The 13,615-nt window shown below is 51.5% G+C and overlaps 1 long non-coding RNA gene across 2 annotated transcripts; it reads right to left on the bottom strand.

Annotated features, from left to right (window-relative positions):
- Window positions 1-7,589: 7,589 nt before the first annotated feature.
- Window positions 7,590-12,978, bottom strand: LOC308642007. 2 transcript variants are annotated; one of them, XR_014020479.1, is made up of 4 exons: window positions 12,882-12,978; window positions 12,720-12,783; window positions 8,159-8,242; window positions 7,590-8,003 (listed from the first exon to the last, which is right to left on the bottom strand). It is a non-coding gene; the product is annotated as an uncharacterized lncRNA (long non-coding RNA). The 2 variants fall into 2 exon arrangements; XR_014020480.1 differs by having other exon boundaries at window positions 12,720-12,970.
- Window positions 12,979-13,615: the final 637 nt, after the last annotated feature.

Here is a 13,615-nt window from a genome sequence, read left to right as displayed (position 1 = left end):
GAGAATGAGGACCACGGATGGAGGGAGGGGGAGGGGATACTTTGATTGTGCCCTTTTAATTTCTGGTTCAAGGTTCTCATTAGCTTTACCTACTTTTGCTCTTGGAGTCTATGAGCAGCTAGCTAGCTCCTGGGTTTAAGTTAGCTAGTTTATGGATGGTTCCTTAACACTCATTGGCTTTAGAAAGAAAAGGCAGACTGTCTTTCCCAGGCTCCATGTACCCTTGCCACCCAGGGGGACAGTGGACCAGGTGGCCTGGGAATGCCCATCTTGTCCCCTCTTCCTGAAGGTTGTCCACCTGGTGTTAGGATCAGGACCACAGAGACACTTTGTTGAATTCTGTTGGTCTGTGTTTAACTGATGAATTTCTTGGGATCAAATGCAGGAAATGATGCCAATGACATGTTCCATGCCATGTTCTGGGGTCCTAGAGGGTCTGAGAATGGCCAAACCCTGAATCACACGCAGTTTCAATTGATTTCTGAGTAGAGGAGGCAGTTGAGAAAAGCATGAATGTGGTCTCAGATAATGGGGATCTGGAGAAGCTCTAAACTCTTGTGCTGCTCAGCTCAGCTCAGGAAGCTTGCAAAGGGCACAGGCCGGTGTGTGGCTTCCGGAGACCCTTGAAGCAGCACTAGGTGGGACGAGATCCCATGCAGAGCAGGGGAAGGTAACTTGTGTGATTCACCTGGGGTTGTTGGTTGTTTTGGTGGCTGGGCTTGTGTCACCAAAATTGTACGATCCTTGCTGGCAGAAAACCACCTCTCTGGTACCAAATGCTGCAGACCCGATCCAGCCATAAGTGCTCAGGAGGCTCCTGCCCTTTCTACACCAGCCATAAAGATAAAGTGAACCCATCCTAGAGCCCAGTGTCCCAGCTGCTGACAGAGTGAGAAACACTGTGAATTGCCCACAGCCAACTTGGGTTTGGGGCAGACTGAAGGACTGATAGTGTTTAATGTTTAATCGTCTAGAAAATAAAGGCAAGACAGCATCCCTACGAGATCAGATAGCCCTGGGGTCATTTCTCAGTTTTTCCATTTAATAGTTTCATGACCTTGAGCCCCTGGCAAAGCTCTCATTCTCCTATCTATGTAGCAGACATGATAAGAAGCTCTCGGCCTCTTATCATGGGTGCTTGCAGCACAGAGCCTGGCCCAGGGGAAACACCCACTTTATACTTGTTCTCTGTTGAAATATAGAGACCGTCCACAACAGAAGGCCCCCTGTTTTGAACATTTTTCCTAATTAACCCCAAAGTATTTTGTTTGCAATACTTACAGTAGGGGATCTCAAAATCCCAGGCCAGCAGGTTCAGGATCACCAGGGAACTTGCTAGAAATGTGAATTCTCGGTCCACTCCACAGACCTACCGGATCAGAGACTCCAGGAGTGGGGATTTGCTGCAGAAGATTGAGACCCATGACTGTTCAGAAACACCCCCCATTTCTCCTTGTGACTTCCCTTTCCTTGGATCCCAAATGTCGAAAACGCGGGCTCTGCAGGAATTCAGGAAATTCCTAGCTTTCCCTCTTCTACCTTCTAGCTGGTTTCCAAGGCCCGTGCAGCTCTGCTATTGCTCAAGAAAGCACCTGTCCTGTCTGCCACCTGGCAGCTGAGCCATTCCCCAGGACTTCTTGCTCAGGTGGCTCTTACCCACATCTCTGCAAAGCAGGGAGAGGAGGCAGTGAGCCGGAAGGGCCTGCCTGTGCATGGTCAGCTCTAGTAGTGGCCTCGGGCCTCAGACTCATCCTTCCTGGCTGCTACGCTCACTTCAAGGTGCTGTCACTGTTCTAAAGGGATCTTAGATCCACCAGGAGACTCCACAGTGCAGACGGAGGCTGTGGCAGGCAGCACGTGCAACCTCTTAGACCCGAGCCCTCCTGGCTTTGGGAAGGAAGGGCAGGTTTCCTAGGGGAGTGGGTCATAATAACAACCACAGCCACCACCGGTGTTTATGCCTCACAGGCCTGTGTCCTCCAGTGACCCATTATTACCATGATCATTTTGCAGCTGAGGTACTGGAGGCTGAGAGAGGTTAGGGAACTGGAGCACAGACACACAGCTAGGAAATGCTGACGCTGAGGTTTGAATTATGAGAATTAAAGCTTTTGTTTTCATGAGGAATACTGTGCTGCACGCCAGGCTCTGCTTCATGACCTGAGACAATGGATTAGTTTTCTCTTCCTTTTCAGAGCAGGCTTCATTCTTCTATGTGTGAAAAACAAGACAACTGAAGACCTGACAATGGGCACAGAAGACTGAGCCCTGTAAGGGCCACCCCCCCCCCCCCATTCAGTTCTGCTTCCTACCAGGAAACCATCAGGAGCAAAGGAGGAGATCAGAAGGTTTCCCTGCATCGCCAGCTCCAGGCCCTGAATAATCCTGATCACAAGGCACCCAGGGCTGGACTCAGAGGGGTCTCCCAGAAGATGCAGGGTTTCCAGCCTTCTGGGGGGAGACCACAATGTCCTTGCAGAGATGGGAACTAGTCTCAGGGACCTGTTCTGACTCTCGGTTACCTCCCAGGTGGCCTGGCTCCCCTTTTCCAAGGCCAGGTTGCTGAGAGGTCCCATCAGGCTGGATTTGCTCACCTACAGGAGCATCCTGATTCCCTGCAGCTCCCAAGAGGCACTTCCCAGGTCCTGTCTAGGGCCTAGGTCTCTCCTGAAGTGACCCAGTCTCTGTGGAGGCTTCTCAGAGGAACTCCTGGGAACCTTACCTTGTGGTCCTGGTGAGTCTTTGGGGTTCCTTCTTCAGTCTGCTGGTTCTTACAGTTGGTCCAGAAATTCCAGATGAAGAAGAAATATTAGGTTTCTCTTTCAAGGACCAAAGTCCTCTTTGCAGTTTCAGGTAGAGTCAATGAGTCCATTGTCTACCACCCAGGGAGGGTTTATTTACCCCTGAGAGAATTTATGGCCTTGACTGCTTAGGATTCCATGGGAGCTCCTTCCAAAGTCTGTCTATGAGAAATGGAGAGATTAAGAAGTGGAGAAGTGGGCCATGAAATTTACATGAGCCCACAGATTACACTGATTAAGCAATCAGCAAGTATTTATTGAGTTTCTGCTGTGCGCAGGTTGGTACGCTGTGCACTAGGATATAAGGCACTTGTGTTATCTTTTCATTGCTGTGACAAAATGCCTGAGAAAATCAATGTAAAAGAGGAAAGATTTATTTTGCCTCACAGTTTCAGAGGTTTCGGTACAAGGTCATTTTGCCTCAATAGATTTGGGCTTTTACTGAGGTAGAACATCATGGCGGGAGAACATGGAAGAGCAGAGCTGCTCACCTCATGGTGGCCAGCAAGCAAAGAGTGGGGCAGAAAGGGTCACAGGGGAGCAGGTAACCTTCTAGGACACTCCCTCAGTGACCTACTTTCTCCAACCAGGTTCCACGTCTGGTGGTTTCCATCACTTTCGAGTCGTCCATTCAGTTATGAACCCATTAGTGGGCTAATCCATCAGCGAGATCAGAGGACTCATGATCCAGGCTCTCCTCAAAAGTCTCAACTCTGAACATGGCTGCATGGCTGACCCAGCTTTCCACACATGAGCCTTTGGGGGACATTATGGTACAAGCTCAGCTAGGGAGAGTCAGCCAGATTATCAGTGACGAAGTGGTTGGGAGACGTGTGACAGCCGCCCTGAGGTTTGTTGAGTGGCCGAGCATCGAATGCGACACCCAGCTGAGGCCGGACTGTGAGAGGAGAATATTCCAAATTTTTTAAATTTTTAGTTCTTGCTTGTCACCCCTACTTGCCATGAAAAGACTCTCCCCTAACCATGGTCCTGCATGTCCAGCTCCCACCTTCATGTGTCTCACCAGGGAGCTTCTGGTCATCAAGAGCAACACCAGGGTCAACATTAAGGGCAAGAGACCAGCAGGCGGGTCAAGACCATTCATCCCTCTGTGAGTGCGTAGCTTGCAACATCATGATTCTGCACACAAAGAACAACCATCCCTGGCCACTCCCTGCACCACAACTGTGTGCTTTCTTTGTGTCCTGTGCCCAGCACTGCAGCCATGACAGGATCCAGTGGCAAAACAGCATGGGCTCTAGAGAAGAGGGACATGGATTCCAATCCAGTTTGGCACCAAGGACTCTCAGTGTGAACTAGGGCAATTGCTAAACCTCCTGAGCCCAGGTTCTTCAGATTCCTTGTTGCTAGAGAATAAATAAACCTCCTTTGCACTGTCTGAATGCAAAATGACATCATTCCGATGGAACAGCATTGAGTAGAAATAACAGGACAGGGATCCACTCAAAAAATGTTAATTGCTTCCTTTTGTTTTCCAGAATATTGTGTCCACCTGCCAGGTGTTTATTGGACAGATTTGGATAGAGTTTGAAATGTCACATGCTAGAAACTTGCTGTCCAGGTAACTGTATTGAAAGGCGAGGGGCCTCTAAGAGGTGGGCTAGCGGGAGGTGACTGGTCATGGTTTCCTTTGTGAAGGGATTAGTGCTGGTCTCTTGGGGTGAGTTAGGTCTCACAGGAGTGGATAAGCTGCTGAGAGGTGGGGAGTTATTAAGATGTCCTCACAAGGCCCCTCCTGGTAAAGGTTCCACCTCCTCCCAACAGTGCCACCTTGAGGAGTAACTAAGCCTTTAACACACGGGCCTTTGGGGACCCTTATCCAACCCGGAGTGGTGCTGACATGAGAGAAAACAATCATTTGAGAAGATGCAATGGATCAGTGATTCTCCAACATGAGTGTGCTCCAGAATCGGCTGGGAGGCTTGTGGAAAGACAGATTGCCTGACCCAGCCTGGAGGTTCTACTTCAGTGGGTCTGGGTGGAGCCAAAGAATTTCCACGTCTAACAGGCTTCTGAGAAATGTGATATGGCAATTCAAGGTCAAGTGTAGAGGATTTCCATGCCTCAGATGGACATGAAACTGAATTTTCTCTAAACTCTTAGCCTCCTCTGAGATTCTGTGCTCCTATAAGTTCATAAGGGAGAGATCACTAGAGTGTTGGCTTTTCTCCTGAAGACTTCCTACTCCCGCCTTTCCCCATCTCAGAACATGACTGTCACCCAGTTTTCTTGAGCCAGAAACCTGTGAGCTCTCTTCAATTTATCCCTCTGGCTCAGATCCCACTATGCATTTTCATCCACCCATAATCCCTGGAGATCTTGTCCGCAAACCGTGTCCCAACCTGCCCCCTAGTTTGCACTGCATTAGCCAGTGCAGGCATTCAGTCTGTCCGGCTCCTCCATCCCTGGCCACTCCCTGCACCACAACTGTGTCCTTACAGATTCTGTCTTCATGACATGTGCCAGGAAGCCTCTGGTCATAGCAGGCAGGGCAGATGGGGGTTTGGTGCATCTCAACCAGCTCCTCCCCACCGTGAGGAAGTGACAGTGACTCACAATCATGATTCTGGTGCACAAAGAAGGGGCTTCATCATCATCATCATCATTATTGATCTCTGGGATTACAGAACCTTTTCTGCAAGGGCCCAGTAGTGAATATTTCAGCTTGACAGGCTCTGTGGTCCCTGCCTTGATATTAATTCTGCTGTTGTAGCTCAAGAGCAGTAAGGGACAGCATGTGAACAAATGGAGAGGTTGTGTTTCAATAAAACTTTATTTACAGGAACAGGAGGTGTTCTGGATTTGCTCCCCAAATCTTCCTGTGGCACTCCTGGACTATCATAGGTCCTCCTGCTCCCCGGAATGTTCCAGTTGTGGGCAAAGCAACCAAGAAATAGCCCTGGCTCTTCCCAAAGGGAAGGATGGAGAGGCCTGGGGCTCGGGGTCTGCAGGGTGGGATGACTTTGCAGCACCTTCAGACATTGATTAGCCCATTTGACTCTCATGGGAGCCCCACGGGAGGGGCTCAGGTCCAGTGCCTGAGAAGCAGACCAGGGGGAGCAGCGTCCTGAGGCATGAGGGGGGAAGGGTCTGCTCATGCGAGACAATGAAGAGGAGCCTGGGGAAGCCGGGCAGAGCCAGGAGACGGTGCTTTAAGGAGACAGAGGTTTGGGGGGTCACATGCAGTTGAGGGCCAGTGAGATAAGGTTGGAAACTTGCCCTCTGGAGTCCTGGTGCAGGTCTCGCCTGTGGTCCCCGCTGGCTGATGACCCTGGGGACATCTCTGCCCCCTTACCTCTGTGCGTTCTCTGCTCAGGTGTGGAGTGGGCCACAGATTCTCAAAGACACTGAGTGTGCTGTTCTGCAGTTCTGGAGGGGAGGGGCCAGAATCCTGCAGATGGATGGCTTGAGGGAAGGTGCAGAGAGACCAGAGTCTCCTCATACACAGGACGGGCGGCTGTCACTCTACGTTGATGAGGGGTCCCTGGAGGGTGCTGGGAATAGAGCACTGGTAGTAGGTGGTAGGACACACAAGAAACATGTTCCAAAGCCCCACGGTGACTTAAGCGAGTCATTGGGTCATGCCTGGTGCCCGCTGTCCAGAGAAGCCCCAGGTGCTTTCTCCAAGAACCACGCTCCAGAGGTGAGCCCTGTTGGCAGAACCTCAGTGAAGTCTAGGTCCAAACTGTCAGGAAGGAGGCTTTGGGAACACAGTCAGGGGTCAGGGCCGAGGGCTAGGGTTCTGTAGAAGGAGATGGTGTGGAATCTGATGGAGCCCTTCAGGCAGCAATGAGGAAGGAGAGGTGAGGGGACGTGGTTGCCTAGCCCTCAGAGAATGGCCTGAGAGGCGGCCCCCATGGGGAGCTCAGTGTCCTCGCATCCTGGTTTGCAGAACCATCCAGGTAGGGCTGGTCTAGAACGAGGAAATGATGTGCCCCCTATTTCCTTTATCAAGATCTACTTTTAGTGTCTGGAATTTCCTAAGGCCCATTTAACTCCAGGAATTGAAAATCCCCCCCCCCCCCCCCAGGCAAAGGGACAATTTCAAGGGAAGCCTCTGTTCTTGGAATCACATGGTGCCTGGCGTGCTGTGTCCCCTCTGACCTGCCACGGTGCTGTCACGGTTGTCCACGGCATTTCGTGTTTCGTTTACAAGTGAACGTGAATGTCAGAAATGACTTTGGAGGAGGCCGGCCCTACTCCAAGTCCTCTAGACGCAAGAAGTGAGATCCAGGATGCAGATCAGCAAAATGGAAGATTCTAGAAGAATCTTTCACTGCAACAAAAAGAAGACCACCCCCGTTCTCTGCTTTCATAATCTGATTCCTTCCTTTCCAGACAAGCTGAGGGCAAAATCTCCCCCTGTACTTCACCCTGCACTGCACCCTTCAATTCCAGAAGGGACCACTGTCTTCCACAAGGGCCCCCATGGTTGCCAGCACCATTTGACATGATGTCCTCCTTACAGCAGAGCCCATGTGGCTGCCAGGCCCTTCAAACTTCACAACTATTAGCTGATCCCTCCTTTTTTCAAAGGTGGCCTGTCTCGGGGCCTTTTATTACACTAATAAAAACTTGACTAATAGGCATGGTGGGCGCTCTTGTGTGTTCTTGAGGCCAGAGGTCCCTTGAGGTCAAGGACCATGTTGGTCATGATGTTTACCCACTTCCTGCCTTGAATCGACCTTGAATAGTCTGAAATCAGTTCTCCCTATGCTGTGACCACTGATGCCAGAACGACACATCCAACGGACAGATGCTCAATCCAAATTTATTAATGAACAGATGATTGAAAGAAGAAGATGGGTGCCTGGACATCTTCCTCCTCACCTATAAACCCCAGGCAGAGAAGGGCAGGTGGTGGTTTGCGAGAAGCCTGCGAGAGGATGTCCACGCACAAGCACACAGGAACCCGCGCCTCAGGGAGGAGCCTGGTGCTAAAATACAGGGAAACCCTCTGCCTTTCAGAAGAAGAGCAGGAGGCAGCAGGCTGAATTGAAGGGTGCAGCGCAGGGGGTGAGCAGACCAGCCTTCAGCTTGTCTGGAAAGGAAGGAATCAGATTGTGAAAGCAGAGAAGGGGGGTGGTCCTCTGATCTGCAGGCTGGATCTCACTTCTTGCGACCAGGGGGCTTGGAGTAGGGCCGGCCTCCTCCAAAGTAATTGTTGACATCCACCTTCACCTGGAAAACACAATGAGATGAAAGGAGACGGGCAGGTGCTCGGCCCTTGGGCCACCAGAGCCCTCCAGCCCCTGGGCAGGGAGTGAAGCTCTGAAGACCCTCTAGCGTTCTCCTAGCGGGGGTCTCTCCACCCACTCAGGAGGCCCACTACTCACCTGAATGGAAGCATTTATGGCCGTAAAGACTGTGATAACAGCATAGATGGCGAGCATCCCTCCGCAAATGATCATCCCAGAGAGCTGGAAGCAGACGGGAGGAGAGGCCGTGAGGGCAGCTCTGGGACCCACACGTCTCAGCTGGAGTCGGGTCTCATGATGGACCATCCCTGGCTCCTGTGAAATCCCCTTCCCCTCCCAGGCTCAGGGGAGAATGTCTCCTGGGGCTTCGTGAGGCCAAGGGGGGGAAAGACTTGCTGTCTGACCCCTCAAGGCCGGGGCTACTGCAAGGAGAGGATTGTGGCTGCTGGGCCAACACCTGGACGGTGGCTTCAGGTGATGGGGGAGGTCTCAGGGAGCAAGACAGTGACCAGCTAGACTGTCCTGTGTGGGCAGTGAACAGGGCCCTGAGGGTTTGGACCAGTGACAGCGAAGACATGGAGGTGGCGAGAGCAGAGGTGGCACCCAGCAGCGTGGGGCGGGCGGAGCTGCAGAAACAGGCTGCTGGGGGGACTGAGGCACAGAGCAGGGGCGGCTGGTGTTCAGGACTGGGCAGATTCTGCCTCTGATGGCAACCTCCCCTCACTCTGAACCTTCAGGGAAAGTGGGCCCCTGAGACAACCCTCTAGGTGGGTGACAGTGGCATTTTGTTGGGGAAGGGATTAGGGCCACCACTCTGCCTTTGGAAAAGAGCCAGTGAAGTGATCCCCATCTGAAGTCACTGAGCAGCAGCAGGAGGAGCCAGGGAAATAGAAGCCCTCTGCCTGTGGTTCCCGGGGGCCCAGGAGCTCGGGGTCCCCCACAGCCCTGGGAAGAGAGTTTGATTGGAATCATTTTCCTCCGAGAGGCCAAGGAATGGTCCCAACTGTCATTTGGGTTCCCCTTATATGAGGTAATAAGTAGGAGAGAAGCACTGTGTGGCCCAGGGCAGGTGCCAGTCCAGCGTCCCCAGTGGCAATGACACCCAGTGACAGTGCCAACAGCCAGGAGCTGAGGAGTGTCCAGCAGGCAGAGCTGGAGCAGTAGAGGCATCTGTGGGGTACAGATGGGCAGGAAGAGCACCCAGGAGGCCAGTCTACGAGGGAGACGGGCACCGATGCGGATCATTGTAACTCAGAGCTGACACAAAGGGGTATAAAGGAGAGGGAGGGAAAGAAACCTCAGGGCGCTGGGAAAGGCAGGCGAAGGCGGCTAAGTCAAGCAAGAAGGTTCACAGCAGAAGGAAGGACCCTGTCAATGATGCAGGTGTTTTACAAATAGTTCTTAAACGAAATTCTTCTATTCGTAAAGGCTTCCTTGGGAATGGGGTCCCTCACGCCTTTGAGCTTTCTTATTGGATGGGAAATGATCCATGTCCAACCCACAGTCCCAGAGCCCCCATCCTTGGGTGTCCCTGGGCAAAGCTGTCCTGCAGTGCACCCTGTGTTCAGACGGGACGACCTGGTGAAAGGTGGAGCTGGGGAAGGCACTCTTTCCAAGATCAGGCATGGACAGAAGTGGCGTTAGAAGCCACTTTTCTGATTCCAAACTTCCTGCTGTCTGTGCCTAGTGGCCCTGACCCATGCAGGGACTTTGCCTGTCCCCAGCCTCCCCTGCTTTCTTCTCCTCAACTAGCGCTGGCTGCAGCATTTCTCCCCCTGGGCAGCGGGGCAGCCCTGGTGGGTCCCCCCCAGCAGGGAAGTCCCAGTAGTCTCCCGTGCCCCGCTCTCTCTGGAAATGGGAGTCACTGAGTCAGGGTGAGCGGGAGAGTGTAAAGGAGGAGCCTGTGGGGCTCAGTGGGACAGAGCCAGGCCCCTGGTGGGTGTTTAGACCTTGACCCTGGGAGCCATGGACTGTTTCTGGAATGGGAGGAGCTCCAAGCTGTCATTCCTGAGAAATGACAGGGACTTGGTTGGTTGGTTCTCTGTGGAGTTTTTCTGAGAAACATTGGAGGGAAACTGTCCCCAGGCGACCTTCTGGTTGAATATGAATTGCAGCTAATGTCCTCCCTGTACTAGGGACACACTGGAGTTGGCAGGAGCATTCCACCATTTGATGAGGTGGATTAGGAAGCATCAAACCTGTGCCAGGCCTGGCCCTAGGAATCTGAGCTAGGACCGCGCAGGAAACAGGAGACTCCTCTGCCCTGAGGAAGTCATTCCTAGTGAGAGGAGGCAGGAGGTGAGCAGGACCACGGGGTTGGGTGTGAGAAGACACTTAAAGTTGGGTAAGAAAAAAAACAACAACACCACAACAAACAAACAAACAAAAAACAGAGGAAAGCAGGGTGCTGGGTGGATGCTGGGGATTTTAGGCACAGTTGTCAGAGTTTTCCGGTGTCCTTGCTGAGAAGGCAAGTACTCAGGAAGGACGTGGAGGAGGGAGGGTGGCAGACGTGGTGGACCTGGGGGAAGAGCCTGCCCGTCACAGGGAACATTCCAGGCCTGGAGGTGGAAAGATGCCCCGTATGTTGAGAAACCTCAGGGGGTGAAAGCTGCATAAGTGGATCAAGCCAGAGGATGGCAGTGGTGTCCAGGGCTGGAGGGCTCTGGATGGCCAGAGTCTTCAGATTTGGTGAGGAGGTTGGCTGTGTTTTCTGAGGAAATTAGCACAGTGGAAGGTTCTGAGTGAGTGGAGAGCTGTTATGATCTTGTGTGTCCAAGTGTTCCTGGTGGGTGCTGAGAGGAGGCCAGGACAGAGGGAGGAGCAGGCAAGACTGTTTCAGTGAGTGACATGAGACTTGTCAGGGCATCGGCCAGCATGACCATGAAGAAAGTGTGTGTGGGGGAAACGGCTGGATTCTGGGTGCATTTTGATAGATTTTGATGGATGCACCAACAAGATTCCCTGAGTTTGTGTGTGTGCGTGTGTGTGTGTGTGTGTGTGTGTGAGAGAGAGAGAGAGAGAGAGAGAGAGAGAGAGAGAGAGAGAGAGAGAGAGAGAGACATAGGGAGGGAGGGGGGGAGGTGTCAAGATTGCAAGCCTTGCCCCCAGCAACCCGGGGCATGGCATTGCCTTTGATTGGTTTGATGGAAACTGAGTAGAGAAGGTTTGGGAAGTGAACCCTGGAGATCAGATCTGCACAAGGGGATTCTGGGCAGAGGAGTTGAGTCCGATTGGAGTGTGGGGAGGATTCAGCTGAAGCCGTGCACTGGGGTGTCACTGTCACAGGAAGATTGTTCAAGTCCCCACACTGGATGGGAGGGACGAGGCAGTGAGTAGAGAGGAAAAAGGAGAGGACCCAGTGGAGCCCAAGGACTGGAGAGGAGGGCCAGAAAAGATGGAGCAGACAGCAGGGGCCAGGGTGGGTGTGGAAGCCATATGAGGTCCTCAAGAGAGGGGGTGACTGGGACCTGGAGCAGAGCAGGTGTTGGGGCAGAAGTGACGAAGTCTGATTTGGTCCCAAAAGGCTAGTGTGAGGCTCCCTAGCCAGGGCTTCCAGGGGCTATGTTTTGCTTTCAGTAGGTAGCCAAGGTCAGGAATGGGCTGTTAAGGTCAGTGCGCAGTCAAGGTCATAAACATTTACTTGTGAGCAGGCGCCCCCTAATGGAACCTGTCGGCAGTGCATGTTCTCTGGACTGTGTATAATACATAAAGGGCCTATGGAAATGGTCAGGGAGCTGGATGGGGGCTGCCGACAAATAAATGATGACCACCATTCCCAGCATGCCTTGGATCCTCATTCAACTGCCAGAGCCCCAAACCTGCTTCCTGGCCTGAGCCTCACCCCCTGCCCAACAATCAGGTTCAAGATGAAATAGGAGAGGAGAGAACTGGGTAGACAGTTCTTTTTGAACGTTTCTTTTCTTCTTCAAAGAGGATTTAGAAAAAAAGGATGGTAAATGACAGAGGAGATAGAGTCTGTGGTTTGCTGGCTTTTTGAGATGGAGAAGCACAGCGTACCTCTCTGCTGGTGGGAAAGCTCCGGTGAGGGGGGCAGGTGGACAATGTGGAGAAGAGGCTGGGGGTGGGAGGAGAGCTCCAGTAGATGGGAGAAGATGTGGGAGCTGTGCAGGTGGAGAGACTGAAGTAACAGGGACATCAGGGGCCCACATATAGACACACCTTCTAGAATAAGGACCCAGGTCCTTTCACAGGACACTCTCATACTTCCCCCCTGACAGCCCAAACCTATAACCAAGCCCTGTGGACACAGAGGGAGACACATACTCTGCCAAGAACTCACTGTCTCCCACAGAAAACTGAGTTTTGTAAGAGCAGGTGTTTTTTTTTTAGGGGTATACTGGGGATTGAACTCAGGGGCATTCGACAACTGAGCCACAATAGCCACAGCCCTATTTTATATTTTATTTAGAGACAAGGTCTCATTGAGTTGCTTAGTACCTCACTTTTGCTGAGGCTGGCTTTAAACCCACGACCCTCCTGTCTCAGCCTCCCGAGCTGCTGGGATTACAGGCGTGTGCCATGGTGTCCGTCCGTTTTGTACAATTAGAATGCGTGCACAAGCTTTCAAAATTGAGGCTGGTGCTCAGTCTTTCTGACACCAGTAACCCGGACCGAGCCCTTCCAATGGGCAGTGGACCCAGTGTGGATTTCCCCTTAAAACTCAAGAGGCACTTACCATAGTCATCCTGAGGTGTTGGCTGTGTGTCAGGTGCCTGCTGATCTGCCTGGCCTTTGGTGCGCTTGCAAAATATGAATTGATAAAGATATCAGTTCAAAATAAGACCAAATCTTTAAAAAGTTCACCTAAGTAAGTAGCAACTCATGAACTGTGAAATACCAAGTTCAACACAGCAGAGTGTTCCGGCGAGGAATGGCCAAGAGGAAGTGTGGAGACAGAGGACCCTTTCACATCAGGGTAAATGTGAAAGCGAAATGAAGACTGCCTTTTTTGGAAAGTCTCTAGTTTTATGTTTGACTTTGTGGTTTTGATTGCCCAAGAAGTTTTCTCGTAACAGAGCAGTTCATAAAAACAACCCAAGTTCAATTTCACTTCCAGCTTATGAAAGGTTAAGGCCTCCTGGCTTGTCTTTGTTTACTCCAGAATTCTCCTGGACGGTCTGTTTGAGTTTTGTTTTAACCACGTGACTTCTGAGAATTTCACTGTTAGTTCCATTCTGCCTGCTCAGTCCTTTAGAGACCCACCAAGCACTGACCAAAACCAAAGCCTGAGAAACAGACATTGTCACGGGTGATTCCTTTCTCAGGAGAGTTCAGGGTTATGAGCGAAGGAGAATGGCTTTTGCACGTTCTTGGAAGGTGGTCTGGGCTAGACAGGTCACCTTGTCAAGAAGTTACTTCTGTATAAAATTAATAAAACAGTTATTATAAAATTAATAGGAGAGTTATTACAAGAAAAATGAGGTTAAAAGAGAGAAGCCAGGAAGTTTTGGGAACTGGATAGTTCTCATCTCTGCTGTTCCAATCAGTGCTGTAGTTGTTTAACCTTATCACTTACCAGTCTCGATTGATTGACATAGAAGCAACATTTTTTTCCCTGAGGAAGAGGAAAAG

This window comes from Spermophilus citellus (genome assembly GCF_964194105.1).
Source record: "Spermophilus citellus genome assembly, chromosome: 2".
In the NCBI taxonomy this organism is placed as follows: domain Eukaryota; kingdom Metazoa; phylum Chordata; class Mammalia; order Rodentia; family Sciuridae; genus Spermophilus; species Spermophilus citellus.
The sequence above is the reverse complement of the archived record's forward strand: the minus strand, read 5'-3'. Positions and strand labels throughout refer to the sequence as shown.